Below are 27231 nucleotides of genomic sequence, written 5' to 3'. Positions count from 1 at the left end.
GACTAAAATATAATAATTGTGTTTGAATGTAATTAAACGTATGATATGTAAAAAAAAATATTACATGTGAAATGTAACACTTTCTTTTTGTAAATTTGATGTCCCCGACCTCTTTTTATAACAAAAAACCGAGCAAACAGGCATTTTTGTGCAGCAGTGTTCACGCGCGCGTCTGGACTCGGTCTAGTGAAAAATCCAAGTGCAACTAGTTTTATTACCCGCGCTAGATTAGATTGACGCGCTAATCTTGTACCTCGCACTGAGAAAAAAAACTAACAAAAACACACTTAGAATTACAAAAATAAAACTTAATCCGGGGACAAGGAGAGTCAACTAATAGGAACAAATTGACTTTTGCAATTTCCATTTAGTAGGAAATACAACTTCTATATTTGTAATTTGAAGTATGCTAGAGTAATTTCAGAAATTTGGTTTTGTTATTCCGAGAGGTGCTTTAGCAATATCGGACGTGATGACGTCATGGGTGAAAACTAACCGTTTTGTAATTCTAAGCGTGCTTTAGCAATATCGGAGACGATGACGTCATAGGTTTTACTAAACTGTACTGCGATTCCAAGCTAGCTGTTGTTATTCTAGAGATAATGATGTCACAGGCAAAAACTAAACTGTTTGCAATTCCTCCGCCCCTAGCAAACGGGCGCCGCGAGAGCATGTCGCGCGCGTGGTAGCTACCCGTCTCTATTTCTGTCTGTATGAATAAAAAAGCGTTTGGTAGTATATCTCTGTACTAAAGAGGCACTATAAAAGCCTGTCGAGATATTCTACCCATTCCTTTCTTATTCATACAGTCAGAAAGAGACTAGTATTTATTACGCGCGCAACATGCTCTCGCGGCGCACCTGTGCTAGGGAGGTTGGAATTGCAAACAGTTTAGATTTACCTATGATGTCATTATCACTAGAATAACAACAGCTAGCTCGAAGTTGCAGAACAATATATTCCTGTAGACACCAACTACACAGTAGGTCGCGGGTTAATATGTCCATGGCCCACAATATATCCTAAATTTATTATTTAACTTAAGTATGTTTTAAACAAAGAAGACACGAGACACGCCCGCCCGACATCCGACACAATACTAACTCTAACCAAATGAACGTAGCAAGTAGTAAATTTTACTAAAATCACTAACATTCGTTTCGCTGTGTTGGTATTACAAAACTCGTTTAGTGATTGGTACAACAATGAACATAAACACAACAAGTCTATCTACTAAATACCAGTAAACTTTGTAATGTCGCTATAGTAACAACTGAATTGTTATTTTAAATGGGGTAATGTTATTCCCGCGAACTCGTTTTTTAGATATTACAAAACTATGTAAGTGAGACATTTACTAAAATCATAACTTGAAATCACAGATGCTTTTTTCCAAAAATCACAAACTTTACTAGTAAAAATCGGAGAATTTTAGTAGTAATAAAAATGGATTGTAACAAATACTGAACTTTGTTTAATGCTCCATTTACTAAAGTCTGTTTGCTGAAATTAGATTTAGTATTACTGAGCTGTTTGTAGAAATAAATAAATTTTACAGAAATAGTGAAACTTCCATGATTACTACTAAAACTTCATTTTTTCCCCCAGTACAGAACTGTTTATTAATTCCTGGTGATGATTTTTCTCTCAGTGCGGCAGAGGGGAAATAGTGCGAATGCCGCCTCCCTTCCGTGTTGCTCGAAGGTTTTGATTATCTTTTTTATTTATGACATTAATAAGATCCTGACTTTTGACAAATGTCATCATTGCCGCACATTTTCAAACAAATTGTCAAAAGCACTGCCAATGATTAATACAGTACATTATGTTTCTTTTTGTTGTCAATTATTGGAAATACCTTTTGTTTGATAATTTAATTTATTATTTTTTGTTCTAATTAAAAAAATATTACCATTAGAGGATTTCTGAGAAGTAGCCCTACGTGGGATTTCAGGATTTGTCCAATGGCTAAGGTCAACCTGTATATTAGGTATGCAAACAGTATTTCCAATGTACCATAGTGCATTCTGCGTTCGACGTGTTGCCTCTCTGTCGCAATTGTAAATTCGTACGTAAGTGTGAAAGGGAGGCAACACGTCCAACGTGATTCGCGTTAGGCCCTCAGTTTTCCCATATGAGGGACGGTGTAGGTTATTTTTATCTCGGTCCGCCCCATGTCCGTCACTCTGATAAGTTAATTAGTTACTAATGAGCTGTCCAACGCAGATTCAGAGACTTTTGTTTTTGTTGTGTGTGAAAGAAAATACGTTATTCGTAACAAAACATAACGAACGATACAAAAGTAAGAGAAGGACGTCGTTGGTATAAGTTTGGTTAAAATTGATATCATACAGAACACAGTCAGCATCAAAAATAACGTATCAGACTTCACGTCGAAAGTATCCACCATTCTCTTATAATTTAACACAAAGATAACTCTGATTGGAACTTTAAGATACTTACGTCAAAAAGGAGATCGTCGATTTTGGGCCCAGAGTAAACCATCACGTATATGGTACAGACTATTACAGTAATTATATACGCATTTTATTACTGAAAAAGATACAATATTGGGTTAAAATGAAACGGGAATTAGAAATATATAATTAAAAGACATTATATTATTCATTTCCGAATATCAATGTATTATATATTAACAAAAGCCTTGCCGTCGTCAACATATTTATTGGCATTGACATAACGCTCAAATTCACACAAACCGTGAGGTTTTTTCACTAAGGAGTTATAAAATCTCATTGCATTAAACTATAAGGTGGGAAGCCATAAGTCATAGTTGACATAAGTGCGTTTCGATACTATTCAAAATATTATTAGTGTCATGCATTATTTATTTAATATATACCTACTTTTAAATTCTAAATCGACTGTAAAAATGCCTAAAATAAGTAGTTAAGAAATATAGTATGTTAACTTTTTATTTAGTTACATAGTTTGGAGATTTAAACTAATTCAGAATACGACGATATCATGCTACTTTTATTTAACTAAACGCAACCATTTTTAACAATCTGTCAAATATTTTCAAGTAACGCCAACCTTAAATAAATCTTACTTCATTGAAAGAAGATTTAAAATGAATCTGTTCACTCTCCGTAGAAGTAACAATGAACTTCCGAATAAGATCAAAATATAACTTTTTATTGAACGCGGAAACGATTTCAGTTTCATTTACATGTCAGACTATGTCTATTTTCTTTTAAAAAGTCAAAACACTTTTACAGAATAGTGTGAGTAGTATACGCTTTTGTATATAAAAGTTTTTCTTGTCATGTTCAAGTTGTTATTGCAGTATTTCTCAAAATTCCCGTTATATTTCGTGATTCTCTTTTTTTCTTCATGATCTAGCAATTATAACGATTAATTTCCTATATATATATATTACATGTATACGTTCAGTTTGCGAGTGGGCCCAAACGCCTAAGAAAATCGACGATCTCCTTTGCTAAAGATACGACATGGGTCGGATATGTCAGTGTCAAAAGTGACGCTTCTTCAAAAAACCGGACAATTGCGAGTCGGACTTGCCCACCCAGGAGGGTTCCGCACTTTTTGTTTTATTATTATTGATGCTGACTGTACAAAATTATAATATATTCTGGGTCAAGCAGATCTTGTCAGTAGAAAAAGGCGGCAAATTTGAAAACTGTAGGCGCGAAGGGATATTATTATAAAATTTGAATTTCGCGCCTTTTTCTACTGACAAGATATTTTTGACCATCTATAGTTCCTAAATTAACATTATCTTTTTTTATGCCGGAGTTTAAGATGGGAGTACGCTCTTTTCTTGAAGGTTTGAAGGTCGTATCGGTCCGGACCCAACTAGCAAAATAGTCGTATAAGAATTGATTTACTCAGCCTGTAATCGTATAACAGCCGAGTTACGGTTGTTGAAACACCAATATATCGTATAATAGCGGTTAACTCGACTATTTAGCAATTTTCGCTAATTAGTGCTATAATCATGTCGTATAAACGTTTATAGCACTATCTTTTAGCACTTTTATTCCACATTTTAATAAATGCTGAGTTAGCGCTACTAAATCACTTTTATTCAGCATAATTGTTCTATTAAAATCATATAACAGCTATAGAATAGCTAATTGTCTGAATAAGGCGCTTTAATGCAACTGTTACTCAATTCTCTTCTCTGTTGCTATAAAAGCTTATTAAAAGCAATCCAATAACCATTTGGCAACAATGCTGCTGTAACAGCGCGCTTATATCATAATTCGGGTAATGGGGTTCAAACCGCTGTTATAGGAGCTGAAGTGTATTTACAGGTTTTATTCAAAATGTATTCAGCTTAGAGTACTTTTAAAGAGTTTTGAACTACATTAACAGCACAAGTCAGCCATGTTGTCGTTTCAATATAGTCCGGTGGCCAACTGCATGAAACCCTACCTGATAAAAAAATAGAAAAATCCTACTCTGTAGGGGAAGCTGACTTTTAGTAGCATCAACTGCTCTTGGTCGGCCGCGGCTTAATTTGGCAAATTTTGCGCAAATGGCAAAATAGTGGCACAAAAATTCATCAAAAAAAAACCCCATCGTATAATAGAATTCAGGACAGCAAAACAAAAGTGGTCAGCTACATCCTGTGTTGGCAGGTTCCTGTGTCCTACCGAATTTGTGGTACAACGTGACAGCTACAATTTACCTCATCGAAAAATAGAATGAAAAAAACTGATTGTAATACCTACATTAAATTTGTTGACGTATGTCTTGGTCGGTCTCACCTTAGCCTGGCAGCTTTTGCAGTCCGTCCGCATTAAAAAAAATGTCAATGGCAGCTATCCTACCATACAAGTGACATTCTATTTTTCGATGAGGTAAATTGTAGCTCACTTGGTACCACAAATTCGGTCGGACACAGGAACCAGCCAACACAGGATGTAGCTGACCACTTTTGTTTTTTGATGAATATTTGTACCACTTTTTTGCCACTTGCGCAAAATTTGCCAAGTTAAGCCACGGCCGTCCAAGAGCAGTTGAAGCTGCTAAAAGTCAGCTACCCCTACAGAGCAGGATTTTTCTATTTTTTTATCAGGTAGGGTTTCATGCAGTCGGCCACCGGACTATAAATCCATAAACATGGCGACATCATGTGCTATAAGTGTAGCAGTAAACGCAGTTACTCGACTTATAGTCGAATTAATGAGATATAAGAGAAACTAGATCGTGTAAGCAAATTTTTACTTATTTTAATTAATATTTTTTTATTGGAATTTAAGAAAATAGACGGCCCATGAATATATATGAACCAGTGCCTTTGGTTTTATCAATAAAGTATTTTTCGCGCGAGGTTTTACTGTATTACGTGTACTTATAGACAGTAAAAACTTATGTACACAATCACGGTAAAAATAAATGTCATGGATGACAGCAGTAAAAAAATACTTAAGTACCTTTTTGTTTTATTAGACACGTGAAGACGATTAGGCCTCAAACATAATAAAATAATTGTAATATAATCGCTTACCTGAGATCGTTTTTAGCACATATTAGTTGAATAAAAGCATTTACTGCACTCTTACACATTTAAAATGCCGAGTAAAAGCAATTCGGCTACTTTTACGAAACATTTTTGCTGAGAAAAATCAGTGCGGCTGCTTTTATAGAACACTTTCACTGAGTAATAGTAAATTGCTAATGTTTATAGAACAAATAGTCGAATAAAAGCACTATCGTTGCTATTAAAACACTAGAAGCGCTTTTATCCACTTTTACTCAACTCTTGCAGCATCGATTTGCTTCTTATACAGCGCTTACTCGATTTTTATAACACTTTTAGTCTGTATAAGTGCGCCTTTTCGCGTTGAGTAAACGCTTACAGGACTTTTATTCGACTGTTTTTACACCTTTTATAGCACCAAAAAGCGAAAATAAAAACGTGCTCTCAACTTTTATAGCACATAGATTTGCTAGTTGGGGAAATACCGCAGGTGACAGTTCATTCCTCAGTTTGGCTGTGCGAGACAGGAAGTATCTACCTGTTTTACAACGGAACCTATTATGTATTTGCGGCACTTGCGATTAAAACTTTCGGTCCTTGGTCGTCAGACACCAAAAAACTAGTAAAAGAAATTTCTACCAAACTAGTCTTCATATCTGGCGACCTACGAGCTGGCGTATTTTTTGCGTAATAATTACTGCCTTACTGTGCAGTTAGGGAACGCAGCCGGTGTCCTGGGAACAATGCCTCAGACTAATTTAGATTTTGGACTTATGATCATTTGTTTATAGGTACCTGTATATGAAATATCATCCGGAATTTTACTTTAACCAGATTTAGGATTATCACTTTGCAATATTTTATACAAAGAAGACCCGAGAATCAAGAAAGACAAAACATATCGATTTGTTCACCCTTGGGAAATCAAATAAAATCTTTTCCAAAGCAAGTAATGACAAGCATTGTCGTATCTCTGCAACAGATACAGTAGTAATCTGAAATTCATATCAATGGTATAGAACTCAGATTCTTCTGAACAAGATTTACGCTTTACGCTATAGTTACGGATGTTAACTCCACCTGGTGCTAGCTTTGTTATAAATATGGGTTCTAGATGTAGGTAAATGAATTTTACGGACGTCTAGAATTCGTAATACTTCAATTTCTCATGGACTCAATATATCCAAATGCTCAGATGTTTGCAACATTTCCAAAATAGGTACAATTTGTTACGACAGACTACGCGGGGAAGAGAACTTAGACTGTAGTTATGTATTGTCACCACCAATTTGTAGCAAAAACCTAATACTATAGTCTGTCCGTTTCAGTCAGTAGAAAAAAGCGGCAAATTCAAAAATGGGCGTGTACTGTAGGTACGCGCGAAGGGTCATCGTTCCATAGTTTATTAGGGTTCCGTACACAAAGGGTCGTTTAGCGTGTGCTATTTCGCTCAGGAGAGTCTTACGTGGCAAACGAGAGGGCTCCATCCTGTGCACGTGCCCCAACCAGCGTAATCGTCTCTGTTTCAAGATTGCTGTGATACTGGGTAAACGTGCGATGCTAAGTACCTTCTCGTTTGTGACTCGATCCTTCCACACACACGCACACGCACACACGCAGACCGGGCGTTTAGCGCACGCGAAACGACCGGTTGGGCGACCAATGCTTCGTTTTAAGGATAGCGCAAAGCGAGATATGTTGTCCTTCCGGATCGTTCCCACCAACTGGGAAAGGGAGGCCGAAGATCGCGACTAATGGAGGAAAACCCTGGGCGAAGGGGAAGTTGCACACAATGAAGCGTGGTTTAGCCTTCTTCACACTAGGCGAGAACTGAGACACCAGCGCGCCGCCCTCCCACCTTCGTCACCGCGCACGGCATTCTCCTGCCAGCTATGCGGTTGCGGCTGCCGCTCTCGCATTGGACTTAATAGTCATTTGCGGAAGTGCCGCACTCTTAACAAGCCTTCTTCACACTAGGCGAGAACTGAGACACCAGCGCGCCGCACTCCCACCTTCGTCACCGCGCACGGCATTCTCCTGCCAGCTATGCGGTTGCGGCTGCCGCTCTCGCATTGGACTTAATAGTCATTTGCGGAAGTGCCGCACTCTTAACATGGACGCTGTTTAAACCATCATCTTATTGATGTTACAGGCCAATGATGACACAAATGGTAAAAAGGGACCCTGCTACTAAGACTTCGTTGTCCGCCTATCTGTCCGTCTGTCTGTCAGTCTGCCCGTCTGTCTGTCACCAGGCTGTATCTCATGAACCGTGATAGACAGGCAGTTGAAATTTTCACAGATGATGTATTTCTGTTGCCGCTATAACAACATATACTAAAAAGTACAGAACCCTCAGTGGGTGACTCCGACTCGCACTTGTCCGGTTTTTTTATTTTTCTACTGTCAAAGTTTTTTGACTGGCTTTAATATTTATGGCAAGAAAGGGTGTAAGTAAGTAAAATAAAATTACCTCAATATGCAAATTAAACAATCTTCCCAGAAAGAATTAATGTGCCGTGAAGAGCCCTAGGGAAATTAGATAAGAACAAAACGACGCTTCGGAAATAGTTATTCCCGCAAGTGAGTCAAAAACTTTTTTAAATGAGTGAACCCGATGTTCTTTTAAAAGAACTAAATTAAATCGAATTTTGAAATATACTTAATAGAATGATCTTCATCGTCCTCGCGTTGTCCCGGCATTTTGCCACGGCTCATGGGAGCCTTGGGGTCCGCTTGACAACTAACCCAAGAATTGGCGTAGGCACTAGTTTTTACGAAAGCGACTGCCATCTGACCTTCCAACCCACAGGGTAAACTAGGCCATAAATATTGGGATTAGTTCGGTTTCCTCACGATGTTTTCCTTCACCGAAAAACGACTGGTAAATATCAAATGATATTTCGTACATAACTTCCGAAAAACTCATTGGTACGAGTCGGGGTTTGAACCCGCGACCTCCAGATTGAAAGTCGCACGCTCTTACCGCTAGGCTACCAGCGCTCTTAGAATAAAATAAAATAAAAGTTCTAAATTTAAAACTGCAAATATGACTCTGGGTCTTAGAAAGTGGTTAATGAGTTTTTCTTGCGTACTTCATAACGAAGTAGAAAAGTACTAAAAATACCTACACCGAAAGGTAAGTTACCAAATATACTATTGTAACTTAAATTAAAAATGTTGATAAAACGTCGTTCTGTTTTGTTTGTCTGTCATACACAGCTGTTTATAATTACTTGTAAATTAATAATATACCTATCTTATTACTTCGTAACTTCAATTTGTAAAAATTTAAACTAACAATAAGTTTGTTCGTGAACCCGCAACAAACTTGAGAGAAAATTACAAGAGCAGATGTTCCAAAACTTTTCATATTATAACTATACGTTTCCTATACAAATGGGGATAATATCAGTTAAAAAATATAAAAAAGTTTTTCATGTAGGTGGCTGAAATATACAGGCTTTTAAGTTAGATATTTAATTAGAAACTTTTATTTTAGAATAATAAAAATAGAAATATTTTTATTCCTAAACGCACGTGCACACGAGACTTTACATATACCTACCTAACAATAGGCCTGATGACAAATTTTGAAATCCCTTTTATTATTGTCGGTACACTTGTATTGGTTCCGAAAAACACAATATTTCAGCTATACTCATAAGATTTAACATAAATAATTGCATTTTATTATAGCTAGTTTAAAACTCGTGCGAAAACGCCTCGCACGACATTTGTGACGTCACCATTTAGTTGGTGGTAGGGTGGTAGACATTGTTTACATACAGTTACGAATTTCCCTTGAATCCGAATGATATTGTTAATTCAGCAGCATATATTACGATTAGGGATGATAAACACATTACAAAAATTTATCACAATAACTCATTTTACACAAAAACTCTCACACGGTTGCAATTTAAGGTGAATTATTTAGATAAATGTAAATTTTGAGTGAAAATCACCGAGCGCCGGTTTTACTTTTTAATTTTTTCTAGTTACGACAGCCAACATGGCAATGATAGTTCCATTCAGCCAAATAATTAAAAAAGTTTGTTGGTGAAATATCGTATTATTTAGATAATAACAAATAGATATCTCCTTTATATCGTGTAATAATATTTTTATACGTAATAATAAATGTTTAGTGGCGAAATAACATTTTTTTTGCACCTTCGAACTCTTTGGTGAGAACGTATTGATTTCGGTCAATGAGGTTGTCTATGTATGTTGCTCTAAGAAATATGTTATGGATTGATGACGTCACTGTTTAGAATGCTTTTGATTGGAGAATTTTGCAGTTTTATTTAATTGAATATATTAATTATCCTTCAGTTTATACTGAGATTGGGCCATTTTTTAGAATCATATTAACATATATGTTTCTTTGAAACCATTATTTCCGTGATTCTTTGTAACTTGCAACAGGCCTATTAACGTACCTATAAAAAATAAAGTGCCAGGAAAGATAAAAACTCTAAAAGCAAAATAAGAAAAGACTTAAGGAAATATTAAGACGAAGGGCAATTGCCCCGAAGCCGTCTTTCCGTACAAACGTAGTCCCATTTTCCTCTCTGATATTAACATTTTTTTCGTGTTTTTTAGGGTTCCGTACCCAAAGGGTAAAACGGGACCCTATTACTAAGACTCCGCTGTCCGTCCGTCCGTCCGTCCGTCCGTCTGTCACCAGGCTGTATCTCAGGAACCGTGATGGCTAGAAAGTTGAAATTTTCATAGATGATGTATTTCTATTGCCGCTATAACAACAAATACTAAAAACAGAATAAAATAAAGATTTAAGTGGGGCTCCCATACAACAAACGTGATTTTTGACCGAAGTTAAGCAACGTCGGGCGGGGTCAGTACTTGGATGGGTGATCGTTTTTTTTTGCCGTTTTTTGCATTATGGTACGGAACCCTTCGTGCGCGAGTCCGACTCGCACTTGCCCGGTTTTTTCTCTAATTTTAAACTATCAGAAGAGTTAGGAGCATTTCATAATTTGTATGGAATAAGTTTTTTGCTCCTAACTCATATAATAATTAAAAAAAACAAGGGTCATAGCCATGCTTGCTAAAATATTTTTCAAGTTGCGTAAAAATATTTTCTAAAATGTTAATATCACATATCAATACCTACTTCCTGTAATATATGTACCTAGATATTTTTTTAACCAGTGTGTAACCGCCATACGATAAATAAATAAATAATCACCCTACCGGACGGCACAGACGCCCCAATTTCACATCGGTGACAGGTGCGACGAATTGTAAAATCACTGTTGCTGACGTCACAGGCATCCATGGGCTACGATTACCACTTACCATCGGGCGGGCCGTACTCCTGTTTGCCACCATCATTGTATTATTTAAAAAAACTTTATTATATCGGATAAAAACAGATATTTCTCTTGCGAGGTTTCTGACAATTGTCAAAGATTTAGAAGAATTGTTGGTAATTCTTGACAGGTAATGAGTTATATGTCGGAATTTCGTGACAATTGTAGTGTTTCTTGTGACAATTGTCAGAAACCTCGCAGGAGAAATATCTGTTTTTATCCGATATAATAAAGTTTTTTTTAATAATACAATGATGGTGGCAAACAGGAATACGGCCCGATGGTAAGCGGTAACCGTAGCCCATGGATGCCTGTGACGTCAGCAACAGTGATTTTACAATTCGTCGCACCTGTCACGTTGGTGAAACAGGGGCCTGCTGACGATTCAAACTTTAAGATACGTCAATTAATAGATCTAGAAACGATATGGATTAGATGTGTCAGTGTCAAAAGTGACGTTTTTGTTTGAAGAAGAGAAGAGGTCACATTTGACACTGACACATCTAATCCATATCGTTTCTAGATCTATTAATTGACGTATCTTAAAGTTCTAATCGAGCCGTTGGGGCCAATTTTCTATTTGTAGGTTTTCACTTTAAAAGTAGTTTTAGTTAAGTCTGTTTAGTTCTTAGTTTAGTTTATTTTTGCTAGTTCTAATTTATTTTTATGTCAATAAAATAAATTAATATAATTATCCAGGGTGGCAAATGGGAACTACGTTTGTATGGAGAAGCCATCTTTCCACTCAAGTATAAGCGGGGAAAGATTTCTTGCAGGGAAAGATGATTGATGGGAAAAAATGGAGACGCTAATAGCTACAAGGAAAACGTTTAAAACTTACCTGCCTACGAATTTTTTCGACTTAGGTAATCTCTAACTTTTCAGCTAACCTTAAATCGACTGACAACCATCTGACAACCCATTCATCACAATATAAAGGGCGCTAGATTTAATTCGTCGGAATATTTTAAGGATCATTCTCTGAGAATATTTCTGCGGTTCCGTCCTTGCCACGACTCTTTTCATACATTTTGTATGCCGTGGCAATCAGACCGCAGACTTATTTTTTGAGAATGACCTTAAAAACCTTTACAAATTTAATTTAATTTAATTTCACAGCAATACCAATTGGCTTAAAGAATATAACCAACGGAGACGCCATGTCTATCATTTTTTCAGTTTTTTCGGTACAAAATAGTCTGCCATTTTTTGCAGGGGAGGGGCACATCAAATGTATACGTAACGTAAACATAGCCATGTCAGATAAACGTCAGTCCATACATGTGATTGACATGAGGTTGACCATTGGCCGCCTATTTTCGACAGAGGGGAACGCCTGTTAATGACCACTCTGTTTGGTTATATTCTCTAAGCCAATTGGCGAATGTTATCTCCTTTACCATTGTTAAGACCAATCAAGAGTGAAAGAGATGGCGTTAAGTATGACTTCAGTCAAAACGTAGCACTCAATGACTGACGTGACGTCACAACTTTCACAAGGGATGACGTAGCACGCAATCCATTGCCGCTTATGAAAATTTAAAATAATATTACGCTCTGTTACTCAAGGTTAAATAAAAAAAAGCTTTAACAGATGTAGTTCATAATTCTTTTTCATCGTATTTTCTCGGAAACTTTCGTATTTGTCATACTACTTCAGTCAACCTCAGTATTTTTTTGTCACCCCTTTTCACTTTCTCCTCTCATCTACTCAAAGGTTAACTGGAAGAGATCCCTCAAAGGGATAAGTTCGCCTTTGTACTTCTTACTAATTGTATGTTATTTTTAATATGTCGTTTTGTACAATAAAGAGTTTACTACTACTACTACTACTACTATTTTTTGTTCCGAGACTGACTGAAATAGCAGGACACGTTCGTACGTTTCCGTGAAAATACGATGGGAAATAATTATGCGCTTCATCTGTAAAATTGTTTTATAAGTATAACATTGAAATCCACGCCTCATTTTAATTTACAGTTGCCGTTGTTGTTGTTGGCTGAGTTCAAGTCTTACCCAAGACAGTAATTTTCCCACTTTTAAAGGATGATGTTCCGCTCCCATACAAGTTTGGCCCAACACTCGCTAAACATGGGTGGTATATTGTTAGGCTACAAACATGAAATCAAAGTCCCGATAGTTATTAGAAATTCACGGACACTTCACAGAACATTATAAAAGCGGAATTTCTCTACGATTTTGAGGTTAGGAATTCTGCCTTGTATCAGGCCATGTTAAATATTATTATGCCTTATTACAAGGAAATAAGGTGCCGTATAGTGTAAACATATCGATGATATTGGGCGTTTAAAGGCTGTCAAGGAACAAAAATCGAATGAGTTGGTATTAGGTTAATACATTTTTTTTAATAAAATAATATATGTAATACGACTTCCTTAAATTAATAAGACATAGCATGCGAACCGAAATAGACTATAACAGCTAGAGCTGTTTTATACTAAAAATTGTTATAGCATCAAATGTTCAATGCAAAAAACCAATCACTTAAGTAAACATATATTTATTTATTTAATCTTTATTGCACAAAATAAAAACCTTATAGTACAAAAGGCGGACTTAATGCCATAAGGCATTCTCTGTCAGACAACCTTAAGGCTAAGCAGAAAGATTGTGAGCGGTGCTACAATTACAACAGCAAAAACAATCAATAAATTACGAATAACATATTAATTACCTATACAAATATACTATACACATATACTATAATATATATGTACATATATATATATATATATATATATATATATATATATATAGGTATAATATATATATATATATATATATATATATATATATATATATATATATATATATATATATATATAGGTATAATATATATATATATATATATATATATATATATATATATATAAATAACGACGAAACATATTATGAAACTAATAATACACTAAGATTTTTTCATTCTGCTAGCAAAGAAAGCACGTACGGATTTTTTGAAAGCGAACTTATTAGGCGCATTTTTTATGTTGAAAGGAAGTCCGTTCCAAAGACGCGCCACCTGCACAGTGAACGAATTCGACATGAACCCGGTTCGGTGAGGAGGGATGGACAGAGACATATTGCCAGAAGAGCGAAGTTGGCGGACGCGAGAAACGCCGTAGTATTGAAAGAAGGATTTGAGATATTCCGGAGAGAGTGGATCATTAAGCACAGAAAAAAGAGTGGAAATATATATTCCAGAGAGAGAAGAAATACAGTAACAATCACAGGATTGTTATAATAAATGCGATCAGTAACTCATTCCAAAAAATAATGTTTCAAAAACAAATGTTTGCCTAAAAGGCACTTTAGTTATTTGTACAACAAGAGATCAAAGTTTGATATTTCTTCGAGTGGTTATTTTGAGTCCCGTGCATGCGAAAGATTCTATAATAGATTCACGAGCGTAGCGAGTGAATCTAATTTAGAATCTTGAGCGTAGTAAGGGATTCAAAAGCGCACGAGATGTAAATAACTTTGATCTCGTGTAGTACACAAAATTTTTCACCCTAAGCAGTGAGAACATACCTAGAGGGACAGAGATAATAGAACCCAAGTATATCGAACTTGTATTAGACCCCGCATGTTGAAATGACATTTGACTATAAAATCGCATTTTGCTCACTGTTTTTAAGAAGCAAAGTACCCTTGTTCGAGCTGCTGAGGTGAAAAATAATAAACTTAATTTATTTCAAAGAAGTTAGAATTCCTATTTTGTAGGTTTATCGTATACTTAGGTAGTTTATAAAAAAAAAGATAGATACATATTTTTCCCTTTATTTTAATGTATTTTTAAGTTTTAACCTATTTTCGTGTTATACCCTGATAGGCTGATATCAAGTAAGGTTTTATTAAAAAAGTTAATCAATTTTAAAGAAGTAAAAACGACTTCCGTGGGGAAAACCGGTGAAAGCTAATTGTAAATTGGTGCTCTTCTAGATTTCATACAATACTATCAAATAAATATGTAATAATTAATATGAAAACACAATCCATAGCGACTCTATTCGTTCCATATTCGTTCGCTATTCACTTGAGAGTAAGTCATTTGGGTAAGTTACAATTAAAGTCATTGGAATAAAAAGTTTTTACTGTATCGCAGTTTTTTTTTTGCAATTTTGATACTTAGTGCTTAAAACAGTATGCCGTTAGTGGTATGAATGTTTTTCTTTAAGGTGAGCATTATTAGCATCAACAGGAACATCGTAGACAAGTATTTTCCTGCCATATGAAATGTCATTAATTCTAGGTAATGGCGTGGGATGTGTTGATTTGGTTTAATTACTCTTTAACTTTTTTTCTTTACTAATAGAAGTGTCCGTTGGAATCTAATATATGTATGAGATTGTAAGAAATATGATTAAATTTATGTCAGTCTGTCTGTTTGTCCGTCTGTCTGTCTGTCACCAGGCTGTAACTCATGAACCTTGATAGCTAGGCAGTTGAAATTTTCACAGATGATGTATTTCTGTTCCCGCTATAGCAACAAATACTAAAAACAGAATATAATAAATATTTAAGTGGGGATTCCATACAACAAACGTGATTATTTTGCCGTTTTTTTGCCTAATGGTACGGAACACTTTGTGCCCGAGTCCGACTGGCACTTGGCTGGTTTTTTAGAACCTTTTTTTTTTTTTTTTTTACAAAAGTACATACACAATTACAATGATAATGGTTTCGCCAAACTGCTTAACAGTTTGTTGGCGAAATACAGCACTCTTTACTTAAAAAACTATGACTTATATCTATATATTATATTAAAGTCTAATTTGGGTATTCGCAATGTTTTATTATACACTTTGTATTTTAATTTAACCTATTTTATTTGAGAAAATAGAACCGTTTTTCCCCCGAAGGGTAAAAAACGGATATTTAGGTTCCTGCCGAAGCTTGAACCACATTATGAGATAACACCCTTGTAACTCAGCCCTAATCAAGCGAATTCATCAACTAGTAGCGCCATCTATCGCGCTACCCAAGTACTAATGTCGACCGGTTGCCAGCGCTCGGCTGCTTTCTCTTCAGTACCACATAAGCCGGCAAGGCCCTTAGGTGTTGTTCAAGCTTCGGCAGGAACCTAAATATCCGTTTTTTACCCTTCGGGGGAAAAACGGTTCTATTTAGGTGTCCGTGCCTTCGCTTGAACCACATTATGAGACGTGTTTAAACCTCTGCCGGCGCTGGCCCGGGCGTACTGTGACTGATAATATTTAAATTTATGCAAAAATCACTTGATAAGAATATGGGCTTGAAATTTATTCCGTATTGATATACTAAAGGATTGTTTACGTCAAACCTTAACTAGATTTTCCTTATTTGTAATTACCGATAGATGAGACAATTGTTAGCACTAACTGGCAACATAAGTTATCCATTGCGACTATAAAACTACTTAACTTTTTATATAAAAAAAAAACTGTGTGACTATTAGTTGAAAGACTGTCCCTAAAATCATAATTAAAGACATAAGTAGGTACTTGTAGGTCGTACAAATTTAAGTGTAACCACTATCTGAAGTAGTAGCTCTGATGCGTGTAACGTGAACCTCATCGAGTGAGTTTTACATTAAACCCGTCCAAACTACCTGATTCTTTCCTTACAATAGCCCACTAGGTGATAAAAAGGTTTTGTTGTATGATGTAATGATATTACTACTACTTATCTACTGCTTAACACAAATAAAGCACTGCGGCCCATCCACTGTTTAAAATTCTTGTAACTAATTGGAAAAGCTTGGGTCCTCTCTGATTTATCGTATTTTCCAACAATTTAATGTAAATTGGTAAGTTGCATCATAGGCCAGATGTAATGTAATATGACTTTTAATGTGGACAAATAACCAAAGGTTTGTATAGGTACCCACTACAATACGATATTGACATTATTTAGATATTAATACATAGTTATTGACTAGGTATACCAGGTTTATTTGTTAATGGGCTATCATTACATAAGGACAACATATTCCGTAAATGTGTTAAAAATTATAAACATGATGTTCTTATTTGTGGAAGCAATTGAGATTTATTTCGAATCAAGTACTCCTCTGCCTGAAAGTAACGTCAGAAAGTGAAGAAGAAAATACAACACTTCATGATTTAATGTATGCGTTACTAACAAGTAACAACTCTCAACACCCTAGCAGTAGTTTCAACTGAGGCAATAATATATCCTTCCTTACTGATTAGTTTTAGGTGAGGGTTGCTTTAAAAAAAAAAACAACCATATTAATAGTAAGCCATGAATAGATATTAATTCTTATATGAAATGGTAGGCTCCTACCTATTTTAAGTGTCAATTATGCTGCTAAATTTATTACTCCCCACAGATAACTGAAAACTTGCCAATTAGGCTGGTGCCAGGTCAACCAAGCTTCTATTATATGCTTGTCAGTCATGCAAGCGAATGTAACGAATGAACAGAATCACTGACACGAAGGTGACAATCGTATGGAGGCGATGATTATGAATTTAAAGTGATGCAGACAACTCCAGTTGTTGTGGATGGCATCTCACCATGATGTTGTGCGTAGACTGAAGATCCGTCTACCAAGTAGGATATTATAGAAGATTTTTTAATCTTTGGATAATTCCAATGCCTTCACCCATAATTTTTAGGCTAATTATAATAAAGGCTTGTAATTGTAGGTTGTTTAATGTTCACTCTTTCTGGTGGCAAGCTGATTCCCAAACTGTAGATTTTATGGTTCGCGCGCTGGTAATGGATTGTGCTTTATTGTTAGACTTAGCACGTTGTGTGAGTTTTTAATGCTTGCGTATACATACGATCTTCTAATAAGAGTGTAAAAACCTCTTGACTGACGATGAAAGACTCTTTGAGTAAGAGTAGAGGAGGTGGACCTATCCACTTTAACCCGTGGAGCGCCCTAAACAGACACGTGTGCTGGTAACTAGTATAGGAGTTCCATACTACGGTAAATCTGGGGCGCTCCAGGGGTTGAATTGTAGTGCAACCTTTTCAAACCAATTGCGGAACTTTCGTAACATCCAGACAGATTAAAACATTATTATTATTTGTATATTGGTCCGAACCAGTAAGTTCTTGGCATTATACCATTGCAGTGGCACAAACCACGGGTGTCTCATGATGTCATCTAATCTCAAGTGCTGCCAGCACCGGCGCGCGCGGGCGATGCTGTGGCACAATTCCTGTCAAACCTTAACACGTGTAGACGTGTTCATTACCAAATATTAATTTGATTTCTTAATTTGTACTTTGAAGCCCCAATCCGCATTAGGCCAGCGTGGGGACTATAGCCCAAGCCCTCTCGCGAGTGAGAAGTGGCCTGTGCCCAGTAGTGGGACGTATATAGGCTGAATTATTATTATTATTAATTTGTAGGTACTTTTGATTAGAAATTTAGCAATACAAGGACGTTGTATGTTGTTTATTGGCTTTCGTGCAATCAAGTTGTGTATCATTTGATGATCTTGAGGGAACCCTAGGGTTAATTAGGCATCATGATGCCCACAAATAAACAATTATTTGATGATCTAGGCCTTTCTGCGACATATTATATTCATGTCACTACCTTGACGTAATCATAGAATAAATAATAGTATGTACTATTACGACAGATTATGACCGCAAGGTGGCGCAAGCGCGAGCAGGCGTCCGTTCCATAGCGGTGCGCGGCAACTACTAGTGCTAGACACCAAAATTGGTGTGGGCCGCATGTACTTGTAGCGACGCGACGAAATCGCGGAGTGAGCTACGCCTGACGTAACGTTGATATATGTCTACTGACATCTCATATTTACTGTATTTAATGATATAAGCTTATTATCATGAATATATAAATATATGAATTGTAGTTGTCTTCACAACTAATGCTGTAATTCTATTAGCAGAGCATCTGCCCTATAACCAAGACACGATGATTTTGTAGGGTACTACACCTGGAACTCTAATTGATTGCATTGACGATGACGTTTCCAATTACATGCCCTACGAGACCTGTTAAAACAGTATGCTGTAAACCCTGGACTACTACCTTTCAGCTAAGCTTATTGTATTTAGATCTGGCAATGACAGCAGAACTAGTGTTGATTTTCAGAGTAAATTGCAGGCTCTATTTAACCGGCGAACATATTTGTAGTCATGACTGTCATGAGTCACTACTGGGATCATATTTCGCTTAGATCTTGCATTTTTTCCTGAACCACCGTATGTTGTTGTTCTTTTATAAAATCACGTGAGTACTTCCTTATCTACAAAGGAAACCTCTCATCTGGAAATCGAAAGAAGGATATTTCTGATCCGTGTTCTTTCAGAATCCGGTATCTGCTATCGGTGACTGCCTGCAAATATTTTTTACATATTACGCATGTGTGTACGTTTACGTACGTTGTACGTTTGTATGTACGTTGGCTTGCCCCGCAGTCCACATGGTTTCAAAGTTTCTGAAGTGACTTCATTTTAATTTGTCTATTTGGAGAAATTAAACAATCATCGTTTAGATGTAAAGCCGTGGACCGTGGCTATTGGTTCGACAGCTTAGTTCTCTTAGGCGGCTTCACCTCTAATTCAATTCGCGATTTTTCGAAACAGAATCAGTAACTCCACTCTAACTAAACTACCGAAAAATCTTTTCATAAATTCTTTATTTATGTACATAACTTGAAGGGCCGCCTCATCTTCTACATAGGCATAACGTTTACCACTAAAGAAACCGATGTTTCACCTATTGAACAATCATGGGTAACTTATATTTTACTAGTTGGTCCTTTTAGACATTCTGTGAAAGCACCTCCTACAAATACCGTCTGTTTCCGATAGTTATATTACCAGTAAGAGTTCATTTCCTTTGAAATTGAACTATGTAACATTTATGGTCAACGTTTTATGATGTATGATTGTTATACCAACGGCAGGTCGATTGACAACCCGCTGCTTAGATAATCTTCCGAAGTGGAGCTTGTTACTTGAATTTTGAACCTAATTTCCCAAGTTTCTACCTGACTGATGTGAATAGAGCACTAATTACATTATAAATGCCTTTGTCAGTTCGGTCTATTGGACGGAATGCGATTGAAGGTACTTGCTGTTTTCTACGTGTTAGTCTTAGTTCAGTGGTCTCTGTTTCACAGCTACATAGTAGACGATTTAAAGTAAGTAAAAGATTTCTCTTTGTAACAGGCCGCAATTTTTTAGCTAATGGTCAATATTTAGAGAGTATACAGGAGATGCTTCAGTATTCCCAAAGACACTATTAACCTGACTAGTCATTCATCATTCAAAAGAGGGATTTAGTGCGATGATTTTTCACTAATATATATGAGTATCATAAACTCTATTCTTTTCAGGTTTAGAGCCGCAATAAAGAGATATCTCTTGTTAGCCTATGACAGAGCCGTAAATGAATTGGCATTATACTTGTATTGGTATTCCTATTCAGAAGAGAGAGTTTTAGTTTTCTTTCCTTCTTTAAGGCTAACGTCAATTTTCTTGCCTCCCCCTCTCTCTTTTTGGTATAGGATCTAGTTGGGCAAAGTATAACACAAGGTTTTTCACTTTGTACTTTTCCCTTTTCACAGTTTCTTAACTGCTATTTTTCATGGCCGGTTAGTCATACAGTTTAGGATCCTCAGAATGTATATTTTTGGTTTGTTTGGTATCTCACGGGAATTGTTTGTTATCGACCCAGACCAACATTTGTACACGACCAAGACGGAAACCTTCCTTTTTCCTGGCAGGTTGAGACAATTACTGTAACTGCATTTCGTTATCAATTTCGCGCCAAACCCGCTAATAGCAATTCTGCTGCTCGTCGTTCTAAAAGGTAACACACCATTTGGTCGGCTACAATGATGATAACGCCCACTAAGTCGTGCATTGGTTCATGACCATGCAGATCTTAAATGCGAGGCCGACTGTGCAGATATCGAACGATAAAGCGACCAATAAGACGTCCGCTACCGTATTAATGGTAGACCATGAGACAACGGTTTTTGTTTAACAAGACAACATCATTTCAATGTCATTTCAGAGGACGATGCGATATCATCTCATAGGACGACGCATTAATGTCTCACGATACGACAAAATGTAGTCTTATGAAACAATGCAACGCAACGTCTATGGGACGCAATATCCTCTCACAGGACGATACCACAGGATGGCGCAATGTCTTCTCACATGATGACGTAACTCATCGCGATGCCTGTCGTATCACAGGATGACGCCTTACTGTTTTACAGGACGACGCTTGATGTCCCACAGGACGATGTCATGTCATCTCACGGGACTACGCTATGTCGTCTCACGCAGCGACGCTTGTCGTCCAACGGGACGACGCTGTGTGCCATTTATACCCGTAGGTATTCTTTTTATGATGATGGCTATAAGAGCTCACTTAGTCTCATCGCTGGGCCACGGGCACTGAGCGGAATGTAACAAGGTCTTTTAACGAGACGATGCTCGTCGTCTTACAAGACGCTGCCATGTCGTCTGTCAGGACAATACCAAGTCGTGTGTCAGGACGATACCACGGGACGACGCCATGTCGTCTCACGGGACGACGCCTTGTCGTCTCACGGGACGATGTCTTGTCGTCTCACGGTACGACGCCTTGTCGTCTCACGGTACGACGCCTTGTCGTCTCACGGGACGACGCCTTGTCGTCTCACGGGTTGACGCCATGTCGTCTTACGGGACGACGCCATGTCGTCTCACGGGTCGACGCCATGTCGTCTCACGGGACGACGCCTTGTCGTCTCACGGGACGACGCCTTGTCGTCTCACGGGACGACGCTCGTCGTCTCACGGGACGACGCTCGTCGTCTCACGGGACGACGCCATGTCGTGTCACGAGACGACGCTTGTTGTCCCACAGGACGAAGCCATAAGGCGTAAGTACCCGTGTACTTTTTATGACGGTGCCTGTAGGAAGGTCACTGCGTCTCGTCGCTGGGCCATGGGCACCGAGCGGAATGTCACGAAGTCGGAGGTTTTCAAAATATCTTTACGATTTAAATTTCTTGATCTTTTTAAACTTGCTTTGTAAACGTGTTGCTCGGCTGAGTTACAAAAGCGTACTGAAGAGAAAGCAGCCGAGCGCTGGCAACCGGTCGACATTAGTACTTGGGTAGCGCGATAGATCGCGCTACTAGTTGATGAATTCGCTTGATTAGGGCTGAGTTACAAGGGTGTTATCTCATAATGTGGTTCAAGCGAAGGCACGGACACCTAAATATAATATAATATTTTATTTTGTGAAGTTTTGTGTCAACGATCGTTATTTTTGCCACCTCTATTTTAATATTGCACGAAACGCGGGGTTTGAAAGACATTCGTATCTGAGACATTTGACAATTTTATTTCGCGTGGCTTTTACCTTTATCTGAATCTTTGAAAGACGCCCCGGGTCCTTTTCATGTTATGAATTTTTCGTCTCGGTTGCCACAGTCAATTATTTTAAAAACAGTAGGACAGGTATAATACCGTGCGCCGTATAGGGACCGTGCGCGATGGAGGGTCTGCCATCTTATGTCTTATCTGCCAACCCTCTAGTCTGGTGTAACAAACGTCCATAGATGACGGTAATTGTTTACAATCAGACGATTTGTTGGTACCATCACGCTCCGCGATTGTTGAGCAATTAAGAGTCCTAGCTAATTTGGTTGTTCAATAGGTACTTAGGGCTGATTTAGACGGCGCGCGAACTCGTATGCGATTTTAGTTACATTGAGGACTATTGACTACTTACATCCAATTTAGCTGACCAATCAAATACAGCAATGTAATGAAACTCGCGAGTTCTCGCACCGTCTAAATGAGCCTTTACGCTGTGCAATGTGCAATAGCTGAAATGCTAAATGGCTCAACATCACGGGGCGTGACTGTACATATTGCGTTACTGTTATATTCTATTCACTATGTTATTGTTTCCAAATAATATAATACGTGTCAAGATTGATTCTGATGACAGTGAAAGACACAATATGCTCTCAGCTTTTCTGATCTACGAAAAGGGTTTTAATAATAAAATAGAAGCAATTTCTCTGCAACTATGTATATAAAAGCTAAGACGACCGGTCTGGCCTAGTGGGTAGTGACCCTGCCTGCGAAGTCGATGGTCCTGGGTTCGAATCCCGGTAAGGGCATTTATTTGTGTGACAACACAGATATTTGTTCCTGAGTCATGGTTGTAATCTATGTATATAAGTATGTATTTATCTGTATAAGTATGTATATCGTCGCCTAGCACCCATAGTACAAGCTTTGCTTAGTTTGGGGCTAGGTTGATCTGTGTAAGATGTCCCCTAATATTTATTTATTTATTTATTTATTTATTTATTTATTTATTTATTTATTTATTTATTTATTTATTTATTTATTTATTTATTTATTTATTTATTTATTAAGAATAGTTAGTGTCAAAAACAATTATTGGAGTTTACTCCTTCGATTTTTATATATATTTTATGACTAAAATCAAACGTAATGTGTTACGTAAAATTTTGTGCCCAAATTATCTAATAAAAATTATGTAGCCAATATTTCATAGGAAAGGTTTTTATTTATCCCTTACTAGAGATTTAAATACCAAATGTCACTGAAGGTAAATTTATAGTCAGGAAACCAGACAAGGCCTTAATTTATATTAATATTTATTTATTAAACGAACTTTACATGGACAGTTAAACCAAACATGCAAGTCATGGTTTAGGTAGAAACATATGTACTTAAAATGAATTATAATAGACTTATTACTAAAATTACCTAATTAATATTACTAGTTGTGGGCGTAGATATTGACTCTAGGGGCCCGATTCGGATTTTGAAATAGACATATATTAGACATCTTTTAGACATCAACAAGATACGATAACGATATGTTTAAGATCTAACCTGTCAAATTTGACATTTGCGCGATTCTGAAGATACTGTTGAAGATTTCCACAGGATATGACTTAGAGTTCCAATTGACATTTAATAGATATCTTACTCTATCTAACGTAAAAGTGACATTGGTTGCCCGAATTGCGCTGCAAAAGAGAACTAGTTGATATCTAAACTATAACGTATCTAGAATGGATCTAGTACGTGTCGTCTCTTGTGAATATATTGAAGTTCGAATACGGCAGTAGATAGCGGGATACCGTGGTTAGGAATTTCAGTTCTGTTTTGTCTTTCCTTCTTAAAAGATCAGATGGCAGTTTTCGGAAAATTCTTGGCGAGCGCCAATTCTCGTGATGCAGTTGCCATAACTGACTCCGGGCTATTTTACGAGTTACTACTAGTGATGTACCGACTATTGATTTGGCCGACTAGTCGACTAGTCGGCCAGATACTTAGTTTCATCTAAGTTCGGTTCAGATGCACTTAAAAATCGTTTTACCCCTTTCATCGCGCTATTCATCATATTATAGTAACGCTGAAAAATAAAATCAATAAAAAAATCCTAAGGCGATTTCATACGACAACCGAATCGACAATCGAACATGAGAAAGCGACCACACGGTCAATAATTCGAACAAAAGTTTTCGTAAGCACCCTGAATAGGAATTTGGGTAAAATAGGTGAAAAGCATATGGTAAATATTTGCTGTTGATTTCTTTTTGTACTGTTTTTCTGGCACTTATTAAGTGCCGACTAATCGGCCATTTTTGCCGACTAGTCGCCGACTAATCGCCGACTACAAATGAGGCCGGATAGTCGGCTTTCCCGACTAGTCGGTACATCCCTAGTTACTACTCATACAACTGGAAAAAATGTTAAGTACACACCCGTACAACGAGTTACTGACAGTGTCAATACTGATATATTTTATACGCTAACGTCTACATAATTTACTTCTATATATCTCGCTCGCACTAATATACCAGAACCCGTAGTGTACATTTCATTAGATAGCGTGACTCACGTTTGCGTTTGTTTTAAGTCTAATTTTGTATGGGATTTTGAACAGCGCGCCAAGCGGGACGTTTTGGGAACTCAAAATCCCAATACAAAATGCCACTTATCGAAAACGCATACGTCACTATCGAATGAAATTTACACTAGGGGCACATAATAAATAATAGTACTAGGTACAGAAGACTCACTCTCTAACAAAACGCGTCTGTTACGATCAGCACAGATATGGCCGCTAGGTGGCGACAGCGCCACGCGCGGCTTATGGCAAACTCCAAAATTGGGGCCGAACGGATGTACTTTTAGCTACCTGTAGCAAAGCGACGAAATCGCGGAGTGAGCAACGCCTGCTAGGGGTCCAGTACGAGCGAGATGCATAGAAAGTAAGTTACGTTCACGTTAGCGTTTATGTCAGTGCCAAACTAGTGTTGGTTAGGACTCGAGTCCTATGAGGTCTTGCTTCAAGACTCGACTCAGTTTTTCAGACTTAAAATTAAGTCTAAACTCGAGTTCCTTTCAACTTGTTAGAGACCCGAGTCTTTTGTAGAGACTCGAGTCCTTTTCAGAGAACTCTTGTTTTTTTTTACAAACTATTTCGAAATGCATTGTCTGTATGTAAAATTTGTGGATCAGGTACACAAGTCATATAATAACGCCTAATTTATTTACTGTTGTTTAGGTAAAACCTATAAAGTTATTGTTGACGGAGTCGTTATTCGGAGTCTTGAGTCCTTTTGAGTTGCTCTTAAAAAAGACTCCACAAAGGACTCGACTCGGGACTTAAAAGACTCAGAAGTTTTATAAACGCCGAGTCTCGTAAAAACGATCTGAGTTCTTCAAATTCAGACTTAAAGGACTCGAGTTCCTTGCAACACTAGTACCAAACTGGTATCTATACAGGCCGCGTAGCCAAGATGCCAATCGCTTACGCTCCGTAGTGATCGAAACCCAACTGTCACTGTCACACTAATATGGAAGAGTGATAGAGAGACATAATGCTTTTCGCTGTCGAAGCGATAGCGATTGTAACTTTGGCTAAGCCGGTTGATGAGGAGAAATCGTCGTATATTATTTATCTAATCCTTGTACGATTTATGTTGCTTAGGGCTGTAATCCGCAACATGTCACGAAGCTACGCGGGATCTCCGTGATATATTACCTACTAGGCAATATTTCTTGTTAATAGATAATACAACTTATACATACTAGTGGTCCGTTTAGCGGAGAAAGATAAATAAATTATATTCTTGACTTGGTAGCGTAAGGAACTTTGGCATTTTCAGAGTTATATGTGAAATAATATGGGCCGAGGCGTCTGACACTTCGTTTTCTACTTATATAGAAAGCATCATTTGATATTTGCCAGTCGCTTTTCGGTGAAGGAAAACATCGTGAGGAAACCGGACGAATCCCAATAAGGCCTAGTTTCCCCTCTGGGTAGGAAGGTCAGATGGCAGTCGCTTTCATAAAAACTAGTGCTTACGTCAAATGATGGGATTAGTTGTCAAGCGGACCCCAGGCTCTCATGAGCCGTGGCAAAATGCCGGGATAACGCGAGGAAGAAGAAGATAGAAAGCATCATGTGATCAGTTGATCACCGGTCATCCGTCATGCAAAATGAAGTATCGGAAGCCTCGACCCGGCCCGGGACCGCGATCTTCATAAGTCATCCTTCTTTAAAGTTACTGTCAACATTTAATCTTAGAGCTTAAATTACTTAGGAAGGTTGAAGAAGTTGGAGAAACTTCTAAACTTATTTAACACATTCACTGCCCCCAACGGACATGTGCGTTCACCGTTCACCTTCATACAAGTATGTTCCTAGGCTACACCCCCTGGGAGTGAATGCGTTAAATCTATTAACATAGTTTGTTCAATAATTAGCAGAATTTCAGAAAATGGATGAAAGTTTTTAAGATAGATTATATTATGTTCTTACAAAGTACAACTCTTCTTTTTCTTCGCCATGTCCCGTTTTTTGGGGTCCGCCCTCCTCCTCCTTCTGTCAAAGTACAACTAAAGCTACGTACTCTATTTTTGTTAGCACGATCATATTTTTAGGGTTTCGTACCTCAAAAGGAAAAAAAACGGAACCCTTATAGGATCACTCGTGCGTCTGTCTGTCTGTTACAGCCTATTTTCTCGGAAACTAACTGGACCAATCAAGTTGAAATTTGGTACACATATGTAAATTAGAGATTTTTTTTAAGGTTAGAAGTTATTTAAGAAAATAGCCAAAAAATGACCATTCCCCCCCCCCTTTATCTCCGAAACTACTGTCTAAAATTTTGAAAAACATACACAAAATAGTTCTTTAACTATATAAGACAGAAAAACCAATTAGAAATGTGCAGTCAAGCGTGAGTCGGACTTAATGTACGGAACCCTTGGTACGCGAGTCCGACTCGCACTTGACCGGTTTTTTTTTAAATAATACCAATGCGAATATGATGGTTCGCTTTATTGTCTATCATTTGTTCCATCACTCTCTTAATACCTACATATTTTGTACAAAGA

The sequence above is a fragment of the Cydia splendana genome, chromosome 21 (genome assembly GCF_910591565.1).
Source record: "Cydia splendana chromosome 21, ilCydSple1.2, whole genome shotgun sequence".
Taxonomy (NCBI): Eukaryota; Metazoa; Arthropoda; class Insecta; order Lepidoptera; family Tortricidae; genus Cydia; species Cydia splendana.
The sequence above is the reverse complement of the archived record's forward strand: the minus strand, read 5'-3'. Positions refer to the sequence as shown.